The following is a 21,727-nucleotide window of genomic DNA, read 5'->3' on the forward strand; positions in this document are numbered from 1 at the left end:
GAAGAGCCCCACTCAGTTCCTCACAGTGGATGGCTGTTTGGAAGGTGACCCAAGCATAGCTTTTTTAAGTTTGTCGTTTTCAAGAGTCTTGTTCTGTCGACTCTGATTGCTTACAGCTCCTGGGACAGGTGTTCTTTATAGAGAGTTCCAAACACAGCACCATAAAGTCAGACACAGCTTTGATCACTCTGGTCACCCCTGTGTTTATCATCTCCTCACTTCTCATTGGCTTTTGTTGTTCTCTTTGTTGTAATTTCAAGTGGTTATCAGTTCTGTTTCTCATCCTCTAACCAAGTATTCTTTGTTTGTTTATTGAGACAGGCTCTGGCTGGTCTGGAACTCACTATAAAGAGCAGGCCGACCTCAAACACTGCCTGCCTCTTGTTACTGACTTCAGAAATTAAAAGTATGTGCCATTATGAGTGGTTTTTCTTTTTCTTTTTTTTTTTTTTAAAGAATTACTATTTATGTTAGAATGTGAGTATGTTTACTCATCAGTCAGTTTGTTGCTGACTTCAGGCATGCCAGAAGAGGGCATCGGATTCCGTTATTGATGATTGTGAGCCACCATGTGGTTGCTGGGAAATGAACTCAGGACCTCTGGAAGAACAGTCAGTGCTCTTAACCACTGAGCCATCTCTCCAGTCCCATGAGGGGTTATTTTCTTGTTACTTATCTATGTGTGTGTGTATGTGTGTGTGTGTGTGTGTGTGTGTGTGTGTGTGTGTGTTTGTGCGCGCGCACGTGTGCACATGCGTACATGCTTGTGTACACATACTTTTGAACATATATTCAGGTGCCTGTTGTGATTGGCTTTTGTCACTTTGATACAAGCTGGGCATAGGAACCTCAATTGAGCAAACACTTCTTTCAGATTTATTGTAGGCAAACCTGAATGGCATTTTCTTGATTAATGATTGATTCAGGAAGGTCCAGCCTATTTTGGGTGCTAGCATACTTTAGCTGGTGGTTTGGGGGGAATATAAAAGAGCAAAGTGAGCAAGCCAGTGGAGCAAGCCAGTTACTGTCCCGACTTCCCTTCATGATAGACTGGGGCATGCGAGGTGAAAAAAACTCTTTCTTCCCCAGGTTGCTTTTGGGGATGGTGTATATCATAGCAATAGAAACCTAATGAGGATAGTGCCCAGAGACGCAGTAAGAGCATCAGATCGCCTGGACCTGGAGTTACAATTCCAAGCAGCTGTGGGTGCTGGGACCCAAACTCGAGTCCTCTACAAAAGCAGCGTGCGCTCTTAACCACAGAGCAAGCTCTCTAGGCCATAGCCACTGCTGAGTTCATTCGCTCAATTCATTTACCTACTTATCTATTCCTCCCTTTCCTTTCCTTATCAGGGTGTGGAGCAGCACCTCACCAGGGAGCTGAGGACTTCCTGTTCAGTCACCTGAGTGCCGTTTGTGTTAAATAGTAAAAATATTTGATGCTGCAGTGTTCTCCCTCCTCTCTCCAATCATGTTCTTATTAACTGCCCCCCCCTCCTTCTTTAGTTTCATGGATCTGGAAGGATTTTTTGTTTGTATTTTTAGATAGGATCTAAGGTTAGCCAGTTTGACATTCAACTTACTTTGTAGCCGAGGCTGGCCTTCATTTCTAAACTTCTTCAAGTTCCCAAATGTCGGAGTTAGAGATGTGTACTACCAGGCTTGGCTGGAAGAGTATTTTTCAATATCCAAGTGAGTAGAATTTCAAAAATGATTATTTTGTGTAAATTACTGATTTTTTTATTTTTACCACATTGAGATCAGAGGATGTAGCTAGACACTCTCCTGATCAAAATTCTAGCTGAGATTTGTTTTTGCCAACTAGCGTTTGATTGCTTTTTGTCATTTCTGTCCTTTGATATTTACAGAGGTCTATCACTGCCAAGCATATGATCCAGCAGGCACTTAGATCTATCCCTCACCATCCTGTCACTGTACAGTTGGTGAATTCATGCTCAAATTCTCTCTGTGTCTCTTAGCATTTTTCCTATCAGTCCTTGAAAGCAGGGTGTTCAAAACCCATCTATTCCAGTGTTCATCTTTCTTCTCTTCAGTGCTTGTAACTTTTCAAAGTACACACATCCTCTGGTTCTTGTTTCTTTTGAGACAGGGTCTCACGGTAGCCTAGGTTGACCTGGAACCTCAAATGGCCCAAGATCACATGCCCTGCCTCAGATTCCCGAGTGTTGGAATGACAGCACTTTCATTATGAAGAACTAGTCACTTTGTCCACTGTGTGCTTCAGACACTTCCACCCTGTCTGTATCGTCGCAGCAGTGGGATGCCACTCCATTAGCCTTCATAAACAGGCCACAGGAGATGTAGTCGAGCCCTTTGCCCATTTACTTTCCACACAAATCCTGGAGTACTGCTGGATACAGCCTCCCAGTTGAGCTCATGACAGTTTAGCCCATGGGTCTTTCTGCCTTTGCTTCATTGCTCTTGTGCTGTTTGCAGGAGGGTGAATGCTACGTGTCCTTTGAGCTTGGCATCTTTTCTTTTTGCAGTTGTTCAGGCTACTTACTAATAATGATCCCACGTTATGAGTGGTAATGATTAATTATCATTAATTACCGTCCATGGTATGTGCTCTTGTCTCATCCTTAGAAGGCCCACAATATATTAATTTAAATTTTAATGACATTTTTAGTGTGTGTGTATGTATATGCATGTGGTAATGTGGGTGTGTATATATATGCATATGTATGCGGTGATGTGGGTTTGTGTATCTTATGTATGTATGTGCATGAATGTGTGTATGTGTGTGAATGTATGTGTATGAATGTGTATATGTGTGTGTATGAATGTGTGTATGAATGTATATGAATGTGTGTATGTGTGTATGTATGTATATGTGTGTATGAATGTGTATATGTATGTATGAATATATGTATGTGTGTATGTATGTATGTGTGTGTATGAATGTGTGTATGTGTGTATGAATGTATGTATATATGTGTGTGAATGTGTGTATGTATGTGTATGAATGTGTGTATGTATATGTGTGAATGTGTATGAATGTGTGTATGTATATGTGTGAATGTGTATGAATGTGTGTGTATGAATATGTATATGTGTGTGTATGTGTGTATATATGTGTATGAATGTGCGCATGTGTGTGTATGAATGTGGGTGTGTGTATGTAGGGATGTAGGGGTGTGGTGGTGTGAGTGCTGGGTATGGGACCGAGGCCTTGCATATGCTAGGCAAATGCTCTACCACTGAGCTGTATTCCCAGTCCAGCAAGCTTCTCTTTTGTTTCCTGTTTTTAAAAAGGATAGCAATGTGGGGAGCTAGCTCAGTCTGTCAGGGCTTACAGCACAAGCATGAGAAACTAAGTCCTGATTCTTAGCACCTATCTAAGAGTCAGGGTGGCAGCATGCATCTGTGACTGTGGCACTGGAGTGGCAGGGAAAGGAAGATGCCTAGAGCTCTATGTCCAGCTAGTTTATCTGAATCGGTGAGCTTCAAATTCAATGACAAACCCAGTCTCAAACAATAAGACAGCAAGCTATTGAGGGAGTGTCCCCCTCTGGTCTCCACATGCATCCACTCACATGGGCATTATAACCTCTCTACCCCTAGAAGAAGACAGCATGTGACCTCTTGGCTTCTGCTGCTTCTCCATCTCTCTGCAAGTTGGCCATGTCTGCGTCTCTGTGTTAATTCCTATTTACCGAAGAAAGGTGCTTCTCCGATATGGGTTGAACAACGCTCTGTTCTATGGGTATAGCAATATGTCCTTAGGAATTCTTTTACTGCCATGTTCGTTTTAACAGAAATTAGTAGTCAGTTTTCCCATGACTTATCTATCTAGCCTCAAGTTCCTGGCCTCATGGACAATGTCAGTTATGGCCTCCATCCCATGGAGAAGTTCTCAGGAAAAAATGTGGTTGGTTATCCCATAACATTTGTGTTCAGTTGCACCAAGGGCATAGCTTATAGGTAGGTTGTTATTGTAGCTTGTAGGGTTTGTAGTTGAGTAAGACTGATGGCTGCTGTTTTCCTCTGATAGCATCTACAGTACCTTCCAGCACTGTGGACAAGGGGCAAAGCTCCAAGTTGGGTGCCAGCTAGATTTTTCCATGTTCTATTATATAAGTAGATGATGACTTCAGCATTAGGGTCTTACCATGGGGTGTTGGAGAGTAACCAATGGCATAGGCAAAAGCTGGTAGTGTTCGGAGGTGGGTCTATGAGAACCGTCTGGACAATGGCTCAGAAAGATGTAATCCCTTTCTTGTAGTGGGGCTTTTGTTTGGTAGCATATGATGTCAAGTTGGGGCATTCTAACTCTATTAGGTAACTCCCTTTAAACTCTTTTATATATGTATATATTTTAGGAAGCTTCTATAGTAGTAGGTTCCATATGGTTTTAAAGGCCTTTAGTGTTACTCATTTCTCTCCATATTCCCTTCCTTTACCCTGCCCTCCCATCCCCCTCCCTGTTCAGTCCTCCTGTTCTAACTTCCCCATTATCCCTTTAAAAAGCTATAATCTATTTCCCTAGGAAGATGCCCTCCCCACGCCTCTGGTCCCTTTCTAGCTACACACCTTCTATGGGTATTTTAAGTCTAATGCACATATCTGAAGCTTAAAAGCTAACATCTACATATAAGAGAAAACATGACATTTGTCCGGGTTACCTCATTTACAACTATGGTTTCTAGCTCCATCCATTTACTGCAAATTTCATATTTCTTAACAGATGAATAATATTCTATTATATAAATGTACCACATTTTTATTATCCATTCATCAGTTGATGGACATGTAGGTTGTTTCTGGTTATTATGAAGAGAGCAGTAATGAACGCAGTTGAACAAGTGTCCCTGTAGGAAGACAGAGTCCCTTGGTAAATGCCCAGGAGTGGTATAGCTGGATCTTGTGGTAGATCTCTTCCCAGCCTCCTGAGGAACCTTCACACTGATTTCCATAGTGGCTCAACCAGTTTGCAAATAAAATTTTTTGAGACAGTCTTACCTTGTAATCCAGACCGTCCTCAAAGCCATCATCATCCCGCTTCAGTTTCCTGAGTGCTGAGGTGGATACTACCATACCCCACTTAGCTTGTTCCTTCGTAGACCAGCCGAGAATTTCCACGTTAGAATAAAAAAATTCCATCCTTACGTGATATATATAAGAAGCCTACATTTAAGATTTTTCCTTAAAACATTACAAAACTTTATTCTTATAACATTTTTTTTTTGTTTGTTTGTTTTTTCCTTTTGGTGGAGGGAATGCTTCAATAGCTTACTTCAGATAACTTGGCTCTGGAAAGTGAGGAAGTTATATTTACAGAGATGGGTGGCTGTCTGGGTTATAAAGGTAGAGCCCGAGAGGAGGTGGCTTCTCACCTTCTGGCCTTGCTCAGGGTGGGGGTAGGCGGTTGTCTTGGACTCTGAGGTTGAATTCTTGAATCTGGACTCTGTCTGAGGCAGGGTCTCACTATGTAGTCCAACCTAGGCTTGGGCTCAAGATCTTCCCAGATGGGTGGGGCTGCAGGCACACGCATGGCTGACACCTGCAGCCCCGGTTAGACTAGAAGGCAAGAACGAGCAGGTATTGAAGAGCTGCAGCTTTTGTGGCTCAGGGACTCCAGGCTGGAGGGGAGAGCTGCAGCTTCAGCCGCAGGACAGCCTCTTTGCTGAGAGACACACCTGAGACAAAAGTCAGGTTCCCTCACCTGCAGTAAAACTAACTTTTCTTGGGCGACACCCACACTGTGGCCTTCAGGACTAGTGTGGCGGCCTTCAGAGGCAGGGTTGCTGATAGTATCTGTTCTTTGCCCCCAAAACCATTTTGATACCGTTGGATATATATTTGACCTTCAGGATTGTATTATAAATAAACCACATGACTACCCAGCCCGGAAACGGCACCACTCCCAGCTCCCCGTTCAGATGTTGTGGCATGGTTATTAATAGTTCCCCCCTATCTCAACAGTGACTCAAAGATTGAAACAACAGATTATAAAGTTACTCTAACATTCACGTGGACAAGGCTCGTACCTGATGAGACAATAAATGGCTTGGGGGAAATGAACACTGGGGAGGCTCCTCCAACGTGCATCTCTCCAGGGTCCCCTGCATCCACAGAAGCCTCGGAAAGAACCTTTCGTGCTGTAGATGCAGCAGCCATGAGACACCAGGGCCTTGCTAGCACCTGGATTCAGACTTAGGTGGTTCACTTGCTCCTCTTGGTGACAGGGGTGGTTCCCACAAGGACTTGAGAGGAAGAGACCATGTGACTGCAAGAGCTATGGAAGATCACCCAGGCTGATCCCTTAACTGTTTTCTGGAGCGGGGACCGTGGCCATCTTGGTGAGGGTGGAGTGTAAATGTGACAGTGAGGGCTCACAACAGCAGCGCCTTCCATGAGACAGTTCAGAGCCACACAGGTTCATTTATTGGTGTCCCTGGGTTGGTGTTAACAGAGATGACAGGGGCACAGAGGGCTAGGTGAGCAGCAGCACACCTGGGCCTGTCCTCAGTCTCACTGGGTCTTTCCATCATGACATCTGGGCTCCAATCTGAATACTAGATGCCATTCAAAACACCTTCAAAAAATTAAATGGCAAGGTCAGGATAGCCTCAGGCAGCACTAATTTGTGAGCTTGGCTGTCACAATGATGGATTTGGGACAGATTAACCCTTGGGCTCAGTCCCCCCACCCCTGCTGCCACAGTGGGTAGGGGTGGGGGAGCTGGCCTTTCTTCTTTTTCCTGGATACAATTGCCTTTGTGTTGGGACCCTCTGTCTCAGCAGACACACCCGTGGGCCAAATTCTCTAGACCCCAGAAAAGTGAAAACAGGCCATTGCCAAGACAAGCAGGGAGGCTGGAAGCAGCAACCCGGCTGCCAGTGAGTCAGGCAGGAGCGGAAACAGGATGCTTTGTGACTTCCAGGTATTCTGAGTCTCCTAAGCTTTTATTTTTATCTCTTTAAAAAGACAGTGCTGCTGTAAAAGGGTTTAGTAAGATAAACCAGGACTTCACCCCTTCCCTTTGAAAGAGCCTGAGCTGGATTCTTCCAGGCTCAGAAAACCCTGGTGTGCCCCTTGACCTGCATCTGGGGAATGCGGGGGCCTTCCAGGCTGCCTTCTGACCGCCACTCTCTGAATGAACAAACCATAATGGGTCAATTCTCTGCTGTCTGCTATTTAAAACAACGGGTTCCTTCCTGTTTCCTACGCTGACTGAGGCTTCTTCTGTGTTAAAGAAAAAAAGAGAAACCCGGAATACAGTGCCCCTCTGAGACTGAATGAGCCACACAGCTCGCTGCTGCTCCACAAAGCTCCTGTTTTATCTGTACAGATGGCTCTCACTTGGTGTTGGGTGCCTGGCTCTGTGAGGTAATTTCCCAAATACTTGGCTCTTTAAACGGGAGGAAGGGGGAAAAAACTTTCTAAGCCACGCTGCAATATTCTAAGAAATAGAACTGCTTCTGTGGTTCTGTGTTGTATTTTTTTCAGGAATCTCTGACCTGCAAGTGTTCCCACCAGAGGAAGAAGGGTAGATGCCCCGCCCCCTACATACACCGGAAGTGAGGATTCACTATACTTTTTTCCGCTTCAGTTTGGTTAGAGACAAAGAGAGGTTTAGTTACTGCCTGCTCCCATGTCAAGGTATGGCAGACAGGGGACAAACAGTATGGTCTTAGAGGGTGGGGCAGGGACAGGCTCGGGGAGCCTGACTCTTTTTCCTTCCCTTAGACTGAGTGTGAGAAAGATTAGGTTAGAAGGGAACCCAGATTCCCTTCAGCCGTGAGTTTCAGGAGCTCCTGTTTTCCTGGGAACACCACCCAACTGAACTAAAGGTCGACCACATTTCTGGCCTTGCATTGTTTGGTGGCTCTTGGGCTTCGGCTTCTCTAAGAGGGACGGTTAGCCTGGAGTCACCCAGTCATTCACCAGCACACTGGACCCCATAATGGCTTGGGATCACAGTAGTTCCCACCTGTGGAAGCTGCCATCTCCACAGAATGGCTGTGGAAGACATACACCTGGGCATACACTCAGGGAAGTGGGATTCAGATAGTGTTGTATCAGGTCGTGAGGAGAAAGGAAAACTTCCAGCCTGAAAGGAAAGAAGGTATTCCCAGTAGAGGGGATCTAGGAGCAAGTGTGCAGTGTGTGTGGGGTGACTAAGACATGGATGGGGTCTGGTGCTATACCAGAGCTCTGTAGATAGCTACAGCACAAAGAAAGACAAGTGTAGTTAGAGTGTGTGTGCATGTGTGTGCACCTGTGCTTATGCATGTGAGTGTGACTTGGGAGGAGCCTAAGACAAAGTTTTCAAAGTAAGACTGGGCAGGGTGTCCTGAGACAAACCCATATTCCCAACACCCAAGAGACTGAGGTAAGAGGCCGGGAGTTCCACCCCATCATGGGTTATGTAGCAAGACCCCTGTCGTAGGAAACATAACATTATGTTGGAAGCTGAAAGTGTGGTTGGCCGAAGAAAGCCCAAAATACCATTTTAAGGCCTTGAGGTACGCAAGAGTTACAGGATGAAATATTATACTCGTGTTCTGTTTATTTTGGAACAGAGTCTCACTGTGCAGCCTAGGCTGAGGGGTACCTTGTGATCTTCCTGCCTCTGCCTCCAGAACGCTAGGGTCACAGGTCTCTGCCATGGTGCCAGCACTGGACATGGACTTTGAAGACTGCATCCTGCATTCTCTTTAGGAAGAGGGGGAAGGACCAGTCAGGAGGTGGCTGTGAGGATCTAAGACTGAATGAAGGAGGGAGATGGGGAGGCTGAGCCGTCACTGCTGTGTGGTGTGTGATGTGGTGTGGGTATGTGTATGTGTGGTGTGTGTCTGTGGAGTGTGTGTTTGTGTCTCTGTGTGGTACGTGTGTAGTGTGTGATGTGGTGTATATGGTATTGTGTGTGTGGTATGAGTAGAGTGTGTATGTGGTGTGTTGTGTGTGGTATGTATATACAGTATGTGTGGTATATATTTGCATATGTTTGTATGTGTGGTGCATATGTATAAGTGTGTGTGTATGTGTATGGTGTGTATATAGTATGGTATGTGGAGAATGTTTGTGTGTGTTTGTGGATATGGTGCATATGTGTGTGTTGTGTGTATACATGTGTGGTATGTATTTGTGAGTATGTGTTGTATGTGTATGGTGTGTGTGTTGTGTGTGTGTATGTGTGGTATATATTTGTGAGGGTGTGTATGGTGTGTTCCTGTGTGCAGTATGTGGCATGTGTGTATGTCATGTGTGTTGCGGTAACTATTAAAAATAACCACAAACCCTTGCCAGCCAGCGTCGTTGAAACATATGGCACTAGCAGGGTATATTCATCTCAGCGGTGACTGGTTCTAGGGCACCAGGCCACACTACTTCTAGCTATTCTCTGGTCTTAGCAGTGGCCGCCACTCTGGCTCTCTGCCACCGATCTCTGCTCACATTCCCAGCAACCCAGTAAAATCAAGACTCTAGAGGGCCCAGCAGCTTCCTGTTGCGGACTCTGCTCACATTCCCTGCAAGCAACCTGCAGTCACTGTCACAACCCACACCAGCCCAACTAAATCAAAACTCCAAAGCTTGTAACTTAACAATCAGATTTATCTCAGAAATTTATCTCAGTAAATTTACACCCCACAAAACACCCATATAATAAACTCAGAGCCAATAGATGAACTGCTCACCTAGATAAGACAAATTGTCCTATAAAAATCCATCCCTTAAGAAGTATTCATAACTACCTTGGCCATTTAAGGCCACACGGATCTGGGTCGTCCTTCTCTGCCTCCACCTTGGTTCTTCTTCTCTTCTCCTCCCCATCCCTCCTCTCTTCATAACTCTGTGCCCTCCTTAGTTTTTCACTGCCCAATCACAGGCCTTGTCTTAGCTTGCGCCAGTCCTCACCTGCATATAGACAATAATCTATACTTCTACCTTTCTGTCTAATTACAAAAGGAACTTTTCTCTCAAATATAAGCTGAGCACAACTATTGTCATTTTGTAATTTACAAAGTATAAAACGTACCTAACACCCAGGCTGTCATTTTTGTCAATAAAATAGAACATTTTGTTATATATTTTAGCTTAAATCTATATGTTATGTCTTGGCTAGCTTGTATACTATCTGAAAACTATCTAATTAAACATGTATGTTAAACAGCCTGGGTGGGCTATGAGACCATAACTAGTCTTCAACCCCATCAGAAATCTGAAAGTGACAATACTATCTGAAAATATAGGAAGTCTAGCACAGCTTCCCGAACTGAGACAAGTTGAAGAGACAACTGTCTAGCAGTACAGTCCCCTGTTAGCAACATATAAGAGCATCAGTCTTCCGCCTTCTGGCCCAGTACCATCTGACAGACCTTTGTAACACAGAATTTTGAAGGACCGATTATTCTGACTTGGCAGATGTTATCAGTTGACTATTCTGCAAGTGTGTCCTTTTCTGTAAAGGAAATAGGCAATTTCTGCCCAGTGGCTGCCTAGCCACAATGTGTTACCTCACCTGGAGGTAGAGACACTCAATTTCTTCTTTGAATCCATAAAAGGGGAGCTGCTAGGAGCAGATGTGTCTCAACAACAAAAGAATAATAAACATTAAATGTCACATTTTGTGGATTTCTGACATTTTTGAAAACTATCTATGTAAAGTAATCTGGACTGTTGTCCATTAACTACTCTTAATAAATTATCTTGAAAACACCCTAACAGTAAAGTCATAGCCATGAGTTTGTTATCTGGCCCTTAATTCCTATGTTTAATCATCTCAGATTAGTTTTTTAATATCAGTTAAAGGACTGGGTCCTAGGCCTTGTATTCTTAAATGTGTTAGGCACAGTACCTATATGAGGGTAACAATATTAATCTCAATTTTAAATCAATATGAAATTCATACTAATGAAAACCTTAAACTTGTACCAAATAAATTCTGTACTAATGTAAAAGATTATAACTTCAGCTTAGTAACAAATATAAGGTTTTCTACCAAATGAGATTATGGCTGCAAACTCAATCTTAGCTAATTCCTCCCTGTTAAATTATGGCCATTTCTAAATTCTCCAGAAAGACAACCTTAGAATAACCACCTTCAGCCTCCCGGAGTTCAGGGAATTGGGGCGATGACTGACAATGAGCCTCACCAAAGCTGTACACATAAATCTCAAAACAAACTTTAGTATCATCAAGATATCTGTATGGATTGTATTAGTCTCTGTAGGTTATACAGACTGGTTAGGGTGAAATGTTGTTGTTGTTGTTGTAATTCTTTTGAATCTAGTTCTTCAGGAGGTCTCCCTTTATCAAATCTGATCCACATAATTCTGTAAGGTGTCCAGAGCCTAATCACCCTTTTTAAAAACACAAAGACAAAACCTTTTCCCAAAATAGCATGTCCTTTAGTTGGCCACCAGAAAAGCTTGTATCTTGCACTCTCTCCCAGAGAAAAAATATTATCACAAAACTTAAAATCATACCCATTTTGAAAATTAAAACAATTTAAAATAAATGAAGTAAACTAAACAATACTGTAGGAGCCTGTTTAGGCTTCTCTAATCTGTCATGTCAGGAAATCAACCCAAAATTCCTGTGGATCCCACATTAGAGAGAATCTGAGTATCCTGCAGGCCAAAACATACCATCTATCTGTTAACCTCTCTCCCTGGAGCCTCAGACTTTTATTCATTAACAGCTATAATACTCATCAACAACTTCTATAATATACATCTGTTTGCACTCTGCCTGGTGCTACAGACTTTTATTTTTTTCTACCTTAGTTCCGAATCGTGGGTGAAATTCCCCACGTGACTCCGACAAACTCTGTATATAAATCTATTCTAAAAGCAAATAAACCAGCCTTTGAATTAGGCCACACTCTTGGCCCTTTGACCTAGAGCTGCCTGTTTCTTTTCACAGCAGGGGACTGAGAGTCAGTGACTCCCCCTCTGTTCCTTTGTTTCATGGTTCCCACGCTGGGGTCCACGTGACTCACCTTGGTGGCACCACCTTTTTGAATTAGAAAAATAAAATTTTCTCAGGCTGATAATCTTAAATTTTTAGTAGATTCTTGCCTAACACATTGGTTCACCACTTGTTGCAGTAAATATTAAAAAGTAACCACAAACCCTTGCTAGCCGGTATCATCGAGCCATATGGCACTAGCAGGGTATATTCATCTCAGCGGTGACTGGTTCCAGGGCACCAGGCCACACTACCTCTAGCTATTCTCTGGTCCCTGTGGCGGCCACTCTGGCTCTCTGCCACCGATCTCTGCTCACACTCCCAGCATCCGCCCCCAAATTGTTACAGTATCGACTCCCAGCAACCCGTTAAAATCAAGACTCAATGAGCTTGTAATTTAGTAATCAGATTTCTATCTTAAACTCTCATCCCACAAAACGTCCACACAATAAACTCACAACCAATTGATAATGATATAAATCATCTACCAATATAAGATAAATTGTCCTATAAAAATCCATCCCTTAAGAAATATTCATAACTACCTGTGGCCATTTAAGGCCACACGGATCTGGGTCGTCCTTCTCTGCCTCCATCTTGGTTCCTCTTCTCTTCTCCCCATCCCTCCTCTCTTCATAACTCTGTGCCCTCCTTAGTTTTTCACTGCCCAATCACAGGCCTTGTCTTAACTTGGGTCAGCCCTCACCTGCATATAGATAATGTGTGTATGTGTGTGTGTGTTGTATATGCACTCACATGTGTGGTGTGTGTTTGTGTCTATATGTATGTGTGGTATGAGTGGTGTGTATGTATATGTATGTAGTGTATATGGTGTGTGTGGTATGTATTTGTGAGTATGTGTTGCGTGTGTATGGTATATGTTGTGTGTGTGTGGTATGTGGCATGTGTTTATGTCATGTATGTGTTATATGTGCACACATGTGTGGTATGTGGCATGTGTTTATGTCATGTATGTGTTATATGTGCACACACATGTGGTATGTGTTTGTGTCTGTATGTATGTGTGGTATAAGTGGTGTGTATGTATATGTGTGTAGTGTGTGGTGTGTGTATGTGTGTGTGTGTGGTATATGTGGTATGTGGTGTATGTGGTGTGTGTGTCTGTATGTATGTGTGATATGAGTGGTGTGTGTGTATGTGTGTAGTATGCATAGTGTGTGTGTGTGGTGTATAGTGTATGTATGTGTATAGTATATGTGGTATATATATATATGTGTGTGTGTACTGCATATGTAGTATGTGTGTTTGTGTACATGTGTGTGCGGTATGATATAGGGTGTGCATACATGTCTGTGGTGTTTGTACATGTGTGTGTGTGATATGTGTGTGTTTGCATGTGTATGTGTGGTGTGTGTGTGGTATGTGTACTGTGTGTGTGTGTCTGTGGTATGTGTGTGTGTAATGTATGTGTGTGTGGTGTGTGTGGTATGTGAATGTAGTGTATGTATGCTATGTGTATGTGGTATGTGTGTATAGTGTATGGATGTGTAGTGTGTGTGTGTGTGTGTGAGAGAGAGAGAGAGAGAGAGAGAGAGAGAGAGAGAGAGAGAGAGAGAACAAGCAAACTGTGGGTAGGCAGGAAAAGAGGACTTGGTTTGTGGATGGAGCACTCAGCTAGGTAGATGGATGAGCTCAACTGAGATCCAGCATGCCCCAGGGCTAACAGCCCCAGGAAACCAGTGGCTGGACCAGTAATGTCCCAGCAATGGGGAGGTGAGAGGTGATCTGATAGGAGTTAGGGGAAGGGGATGAGTATAATCAAAATATGTTGCATGTGATTATCAAACAGTAAGCAGCAGCCTATTTGGAGAAATGGGAGAATTTTAATTCATCGAGAGATGGGAAAGTGGGGGAAGCAAGGTCATTTCTTATTTGTTTCTTGAAAAATAGCATTATTTTTCCTTTGCAAATTGCTTCTTGTCTACCCAGATGTATAGGGCTTTTGTGTACAGACTAATTTTACCCCAGGATTTAAGAATGGGAGGGCAGGTTTGAGGCGTAGGATAATGAAGTGGGGGTATATTTGGAAATCCTCTTAGCTTCACCACCTTGGTCATGTTCTCTGATCAGTTTTAGTAATAACAAGCACACTGTTTGGATTGTGAGATAAAAAGAGTTAATTGATCAAGAAGAGGGAAGGAGCTGGTTTCTAAGTTTATTTAGGGGATAAGGAAGGTGGAGCAGAGGGGAGGAAGCCACTGCATGTAGAAATCCTTTCTGCCACACACAAAGACACAAACAACCCCCCTGGAAGGCTCCTCTGAGGAATTTGTTTTGAAAGCTGCTTCAGGTCAAGGAGCCGGAAGGAATGAGTAGGGTTAAGCTCCCCTTCCCAGGCCCCATGGTAGAGCCCTCCACATGGCTCCGCTGTCTCTCCTTTGCTTTCGGGATGATCTGTTGGCTCCCCTTGGCCTCATGCAAGTATTTGAACAACAAACACATGTTACTCTCACACTCAGGGAAGTTTTTAAAGAGTGCAGTAAGTTAAGCCAAATGGAGAGGCTACAAACCCCAGCACCCTCGCTAATGTGCTGAACAGGGAAGGAAGGCAGGCCTGTGGTTGATGCATTTTGAGAATCATCAGTGATGATGATGCCCGATGCCTTCACTCCAGACTGGGCCTCCTACTGTTGAGAGTCCCTTCTTCACATCATAGCTTTTCAAAGCTGGATTTCCGTATCTTTCTCAGAGTTTGTCTACAAACGAGACCTTACTGTCACTCAAGTTCTGTGCCACCCCAACCCCCATCTAGCCCAGATAGTGGTTGGGACATCCCCTTGCCTGGGAAGACACCCAGGGGGCCACTGACAGCTTTGTGGCTTCCTTCCTTGGCCGACTCAGACTCACAGCCCGCAGCCCCACAGATGTTCTTTTTGGGTTTATCTTGATAGCCTGTTTTAAAAACAGTTCGTATCCACCAACTGTTCAGATAATAATATTCCAAGTACCAAGCAACTGTGATTATTTCCGGTGGTGTTTGTTCTGACAGGCACAACTTAGCTGGAAAACACGAGGCTGATGGTAGGGTGTGGGGGGTGTGTGTGGGTTCCCCTTTCTTGCTCTCCTTCTCACTGAGGTTGGTATGCAGCACAAGGAAGTCTTATTTTTAGCTTGCTCTCATATGAGAGTCCCATGTTTCCTGGGTGGGAGAGAAGGAAAAAGAAAGGCAGACAGAAGGCACATAGTGTTCTGGGACCAATCCTCTTTCCCCTGGTCTAGACCATCACGACACCAAAACGAGGATTTTGACACAAAGCTCAAAAGTGTAGGACTCCCTTCCAGGGCAAAGCTTAGTGATCTAAGCCTCCATGAAGCCCCACCTCCGACGGGCTTTGCTCAGGGTAGGGCTGGTACCTGAAAACGATTGTCTCAAGCCATCTAAACCAAAATCACACTTCCTGCCTGCTCCACTGCCGGTTCAGGAGGCCTCAGCTTCCCCTCAGCGTACAAAGATTCCTGCGACTTTTCCAGGCCTAGGTCTGCTGGTGCCTCGGGCCGCCTCCACTCTTGTCATCCAGTGTCCATCCAATGTCATCTACTGTCAATCAAATGCACCTGCCTTCCTTAAGATTTTTAATAAAAATTATATTTGTATGTGTGTGAGTATGTGTGAGTGTGTGCATGTGTGTGAGTGTGTGTGTAGGCCAGCAAAGGGCATCAGATCTGTTAGAGTGGAGTCACAGGTGTTAGTGAACTGTTGAACATGAGCGTTAGGATCTGAAGCCTGTTCTGATTGAACAGGAAGTGTTCATAACCACCGAGCCATCTCACCACCCTCCTCCTGTGATATTCTAATGTCTTGCTTTGTCTGTCATCCACACACACTCTTTCCACTTGCAGCAGGCCCATGGTCATTGCAGCAGTAGTTTTTGTCACACCTTCCACTGTCGCTGTCATAGGTCCAGTTCCCTAATGTTATCCCCACTGGTGTCTGCCCGCTCGAAGGCCCTAGTGATTGCTTCCTGTGGGCAAAGTGGAATCCCACGGCCTTCTGAGGGCATGTAGTATCCCAGGCTCTGCCTCCCCTCTCCTCAATCTCATGCTTCTTCCCATGGCTAGGTGGCCAAGATTACCACCTGTGCTGTCTGGTGGAGTGACTGCAGGCCAGTTCCAGGTGGTGCCCCACAGACACTTTCTGGGGTTGTACAGGGCCAGCCCCTGCAACCTTCGAACACGGTTTCAGCCTGAAGCAGCTTCTTCTCCATGCCACACCACCCGTCTAGCTTCTCTCGGCAGATCCTAGCCAAGAGAGGATAGATCTTTATTGTGACTTAGAGAAAAATGATACCAGTGTTTATTTTTTGAGTTTTCTTGTCATGGAACCCAAGACCCCCAAAAGGATAGAGCCATGAGGTATTTTTCTACGTGCACCCGCTGTGATGACTGCTGTCTGACACTCAGCTCTGCCTGCCCTAACAGGTCCCTGGGAAAATCTACTTTGCCGTGGTTTGAATGTGAATGGTCCCTGTGGGTGCCCATGCTTGACCACATGGTCTCCAGTGGGTGGTGCTATTTTGAGAGGTTGGCTGAGCGTGCAGTGGCCCTGGCAGAAGCAGACCACTGGAGGTAGACTTTGCGGTTTTATTGGCCTCTCAGTTCAGGTTAGAACACTATGCTTGTTGACCTACTATGTGAACAAGCCTCAGTGCACACTCCCGCCACTGTGGGGTTGTCCTACCATGCCTTCCTCACCACAGTAGAAGAGCCACCTGACAGCCAAAGTCAGTCCTTCTTTGCTTCTGCCCGGTCACAGCAGTGAGACAAGTAATCAAGAGAAATATGAAAGGAAGAGGTTTACCTGGCCTCGTAGTTCTGGAGGGTTCTGTACACAGTTGGCTGCTCCCATAGTTTTGAGCAGGGCAGCAAAGCAAGTGAGAAGTGGGACTACATTTACTCCATGTCTAGGACACACATAGTCCCACAGTTCCCTTCAGGAGTGCATCACCAGCCTCCTGCCTGGCTTCACTTACAGTTCCCAGAAGCCCCTGGTGGCCCCATGCTGGGGAGCAAGTTCGTTTGGGGGACACAAGATTAAAGATCCAGTAGCCAGTGCTCTATGAACCGTGATGGACGAATAACAGAACTCATGGGTTGGGTTGTCCTGGCTGCACATTTTGTTAATTATCTCTGGTCACATTTAGTGTTCTGCCAATCCCTACCTGGGACCCTGAGTCCAGGGCAGGTGGTTGTGGGTGTGGGTGGAGGAAGACCTGGGTGAGGGAGCTTCAGGACCCTGTCAGTAGATCACTTGTGCTTATATCTGCTTCACAACCTAAGGGCTGGTAGAAGACTGCCAGCCCTCAGCTACCACAGCACAGAAACCTATTTGGGGGCCAGCAGGATAGCTCAGCAGTAAACGTGCTAACCTTTACTGGTGATCTGAATTCAATCCCTGGGATCGACATGGTAAGAGGGACAGAATCCTACCCTTGTCCTGTGACCTCTGCATTTGCTCTGTGCAATGCACACACACACACACACACACACACACACACACACACACACACACACACACACACACGATTTTTAAAATAACGATTTTTAAAGCTCTTAATTATTTATTTTACTTATACAAGGTCTTTCATGTAACTTTTGCAGGTGAATACCGCTCATGATAAATTAAAATAGAAACAAACCATGAATATAGCTTAGGAAGGCAAAAGTCCCAAACTCTCTAAAAAGAATGCCTTAATGGTGCTTTCCACAGCTCAGAGCAATCCCACTTCACTGTGGGACAGCCCCTTGGTGGAAGAACCGTGCAGGCAGAGACCACCAATGGTGGGGTTCAGGAACCCCGGGAGAGGTGAGATAGCTGGGCAGTGTCCTGGGGTGCGGCACCAGCCAGTCTGCACCCGGGGGAGCCTTCCGTGTTGGTCATCTGCTGGTTTCCTGGCTTGTCATCTCCAGGCCCTCCGCAGACTTTCTCATTTTGAGTGAGACTGACTCAGCAGGCAGCCTGGGAGCCCCTGGTTGTTGACGGGGAGTGGCAGGGGGAAGCACTGTATGCGCATTTATCCTGGGTTTGGATATTTAAAGAGCTGGACAGGCTGCACAAAATTTCGGAAGTGCTTGGGGAAGGCCTGAGTTGTAGACCGGCTTTTCTTTAAACAGCTATAGACATCCTGTCCCGATCTCTCGGTCCACAAAGAGTAATTTTCTTTTCCTAACAATCTGACATGGGTCCAGCCCATTGTGTAGGTCTCTCTGGCAGGCCTGGAGGAAGCAGGTGGCTAGTGGTGGGACACATGCCCAGCTACGACCCAGGCCGGCAGTGGGTCTTCGTCCAAGTGCGACCTTGCTCCCTGCAAGAAAAACTTGGCATGGCCTCCTGGGCTGCTGGGCTGTGGGGGCTGACCACCGCCAAGTTGTACCAGGGCACCTGGGCCGGGGCTGACCCTGCACCTGGGGTGGGAAGAATGAACTCTCTGGGCCCCTGGGGGGTGTTGGCATAGAGAATAGCCACAGAGCCCCTGGGGACTCTGGGCCCGGCAGGCTTCCTCTTTAGGGTTTGCTGTTTTCCCTGGCTCCGGAAACTGCTCCTGCGTCATTTTTACTATTTGAATGGCCACGTTGGGTTGTTTTCAGGGAGGTGCCCCCTTTGTCGCTTTTCTCAGTCAGGATGTTGTTTGCAATAGATTTCGTCAGTCTGTCTGCCTTTGTTTTCCCTCCCCAGTGCACATGCAGGAAGTCTTCAGAACCCGTGGAAGCAATGAGCTGCAGCGGCTGCCCCGATGGGCATGCTTTAATTTTTCTCTTATGACATTTATTGTTCCCATCGTGGTTTTCACAGGTCATCGTGTCTCCATGCTCACTATAGCACATTTGGAAAATGTAGAAAACGAATACAGGTTATCTGTCGCACCGGTCAGAGAGCTGCTTTAATTTAAATTGGGTGCCTTCTGCCCATACCTTTTACGCCTAGTCCAGCCCTTACCTCCCTAGAGTTGTTTCATGGCTTTCCACGCTTTGGAAGTAGAGTTTAAAACTTTGAAGATCTCTTTTGGCAAAGCAGTGACTAAGACCAACCATTATTAGGGAGTAAATCAGGTCCCCAAAACTCCGAGGATCTCAATTTAGTTTGAAATTGCATTTGTGTTTATTCGTGAATATGCATTTGAAGGTCAGAGGACAACTTTCAGGAATCAGTTCTTTCTTTCCACCACGTAGGTCACGGGGACCAAACTCATGTTTGAAACATGTCAAGCCATCCAGCGGGTGTACATTAGCCCCTGAATCTTTTAAAATAAGCTATGGTATGTGGGATTTTCTCTTTTTATTTAATAGTTTACACATTTCTTGGTAACAAACAAGGAAAAAAAGGCAGAAAGTTGTGGGCCCTGGCAGCAGGGGTCTGGTTTCAGGCTTAGCCAAAGCATTCCTCGGGTTTCCCCTTCTCTAAAATGCTAACAACATTACCTGATTAGATGTGGGTGGAGAATATTTGGTAGAGAGACTATGGTCTCTGTGGCTTGACCCTACTGAACACTCATAAAAGTTCTGAAAGTCCCTGTTATAGGCTGGATTGAGTCTATTCCAACTCTGCCTGAAAGTCCTGTGCAATCTTACCCCTCAGGACCTCAGAATGAGACTGCATCAGTCAGCTTTCTACTACTATACCAAACTACCCGAGATAATGAATTTACAAATACAAAAGGTTTATTTTGTCCCTGAATTTTGGTGGATCCAGTTCAAGATCAGCAAGATTGTTGGTTTGGGCCTCCAGTGGGTGTGCTAAGGCTTCTAGAACCTTCTGGTTGTACTGTTCTGGGGAACGTACCTTTGACACTTGGATCTCAGGGGAACATTCAACACCTAACCTGCTCACATCTTGGTTTTGACTTTCAGCCAAAAAAAAAAAAAAAAAAAAGTTAGCTGGGTGGTGGTGGTGCACACCTTTAATCCCAGCACTCTGAGATAGAGTTTGAAGGTACAGAGTTCTGGCCTACGGAGCAAGTTCTAAAACAGCCAGGGCTACACAGAAAAACCCTGTCTAGAAAAACAAAAACAGAAAGAAATATAAGTGCGCTTGTTTAAGCAGTTAGCATAGCCACTTGGTTTTGAAATGCTCGAGTTTGTATGGCCCATGCGTCAGAATTAGAAAACCAACCACGCCATTCTGCTAAGTGCACTCTAGAGGCACGTGGTTGTAGAGCTGGGCAGACCAACCCAGTTCCTCAGCAGGATTAGGGTGTCACTGTTCTGTGCTTCTGAGACCCCACTCTAAGTCCTTGAGCTCTAAGGGCTGTGCACAGGAAGCTGAGGAGCACATGGAAGAAAGCACATGGTCTTGCTCTGCCCTGTAGCTCGTTCTATTCCCAGGGAGACTGGTGGCCCTGTGTTCTTCTCTCACACATCGTTCCCAGACTCATGTTCCCCCAGGCCGCAGCCTGCTCTCCAGTTCCACTTGGAGGGAACTCACTTCTCCTTCAGGAGCCTTGCCTAGCGTCTTCCAGTACAGATGCCCCTTTTATGGAAGTGCATGAATACTCAGTGACTTGCTATCACCTCCATAAGGCAATGGAGGTTCTCTGTGTATTCTAGTTGGACCACAGATCTTAGGTAGGACCTTGGCTCTAGATTTGGTCATAGCGGAGGCCGCTAAGCGATGGGCATGCAAAGCTTCCTTAGGGCAATGAAGCCAGCCCCCTAGCTTTTCTTTGGACTATGGAAGTTGCTGCTGGGTAAGGGAATTTTTGTTAGGATTCTGAGATGTGGTTGAAGAGTTAAATTTCAAAAAGTTAGTCATAAACAAGGTCCGGACTACCTAAGGGAGACTATAGGGCTTGCCGGACCATTTGGAGCTGAAGAGTTAAAATAAAAACTTCATAAAAACTATAAAAGAACAGCAGATAAGGGGGCAGGACAGAGCTGGCCTGAGATGTGCCCGGCCAAGCCCAAAAGCAAGGTCGAGGGATTGTTCCAGGGACCGGCAGCCACCATCTCCTCTGAGTCGGGGGCCATCCGGACGGACGGATGACTCCCTGCTCTACAGATAAAGATAAGACGTTCTCCTATATTGAGAACACCCCAGCCTGCACGTACTGCTTGCAGATGAGACCTTGTACCCATTTCCCTTGCTGATAACCACGTGAAACCCCCTGGCTTCTCCTATATAAACCCCTGCCTGAAGAGGCTCGGGGTCGATTCCTCTGTCTCCTGTGTGAGATACGTGTCGACCCGGGATCCCGCTAAGACCCGGGATCTCGTTAATAAAGCTACCTCCTGCTGTTACATCAAGATGGCTACTCGTGATTCCTGGGGGCACCCCATCCCACGATTGGAGCGAGAGACACGTCCCCCGTTTAGGGGTACGCTCTTTCATGGTCTTACTGTACAGGCTGGACTGAGTGGAATCTTTTTCCTCAGTCACCCACGTACTGGAATTACAGACACAGATGACCATGCTTGGCGTTTGGGGTAAGAATATTTTCTGTCTTCATAAACTTTAGTTTTTATTATTTTGGGCCAGCTGAATAACCCACGCGCTTGTCCTGCTAGGTCAGCCCCTCTTCATCCTCATTCGCCAGCTAATAACTCTCATTTTAACTTCCCCAATTCCTTTAGAGGGAGATGATATTGAAGCTCAAATACAAGACAGGTTATTCACAGGAAAGACCTTTGGCTTTTTAAAAACACATTTGAGATGGCAGGGTGAGTTTTGGGATACATTATGGTTCAGCCCTGCTTCAGGCTGGGTGGTTGGATGGGGGATTTCTGGCACCTGGCATTGTGCCTTTTTTACAGTGCTGCCAGGGAGAGTCTTTGC

General features: G+C 45.4%; 1 long non-coding RNA gene across 15 annotated transcripts in view; it reads left to right on the forward strand.

The window, feature by feature from the left end:
- Nucleotides 1-6,639: 6,639 nt before the first annotated feature.
- Nucleotides 6,640-21,727, forward strand: part of LOC120097736 (uncharacterized) — a 41,163-nt gene continuing 26,075 nt past the window's right edge. For 2 of the 15 annotated variants that reach the window (XR_010059201.1, XR_010059209.1), the window contains exons 1-2: nt 6,640-7,353; nt 7,474-21,378. This is a non-coding gene — a long non-coding RNA (uncharacterized LOC120097736). The remainder of the gene's footprint in view (nt 7,354-7,473; nt 21,379-21,727) is intronic. The other 13 variants (XR_010059205.1, XR_005495386.2, XR_010059204.1 and 10 more) reach the window with 11 other exon arrangements.

This window comes from Rattus norvegicus, chromosome 17, assembly GCF_036323735.1.
Source record: "Rattus norvegicus strain BN/NHsdMcwi chromosome 17, GRCr8, whole genome shotgun sequence".
Taxonomy (NCBI): Eukaryota; Metazoa; Chordata; class Mammalia; order Rodentia; family Muridae; genus Rattus; species Rattus norvegicus.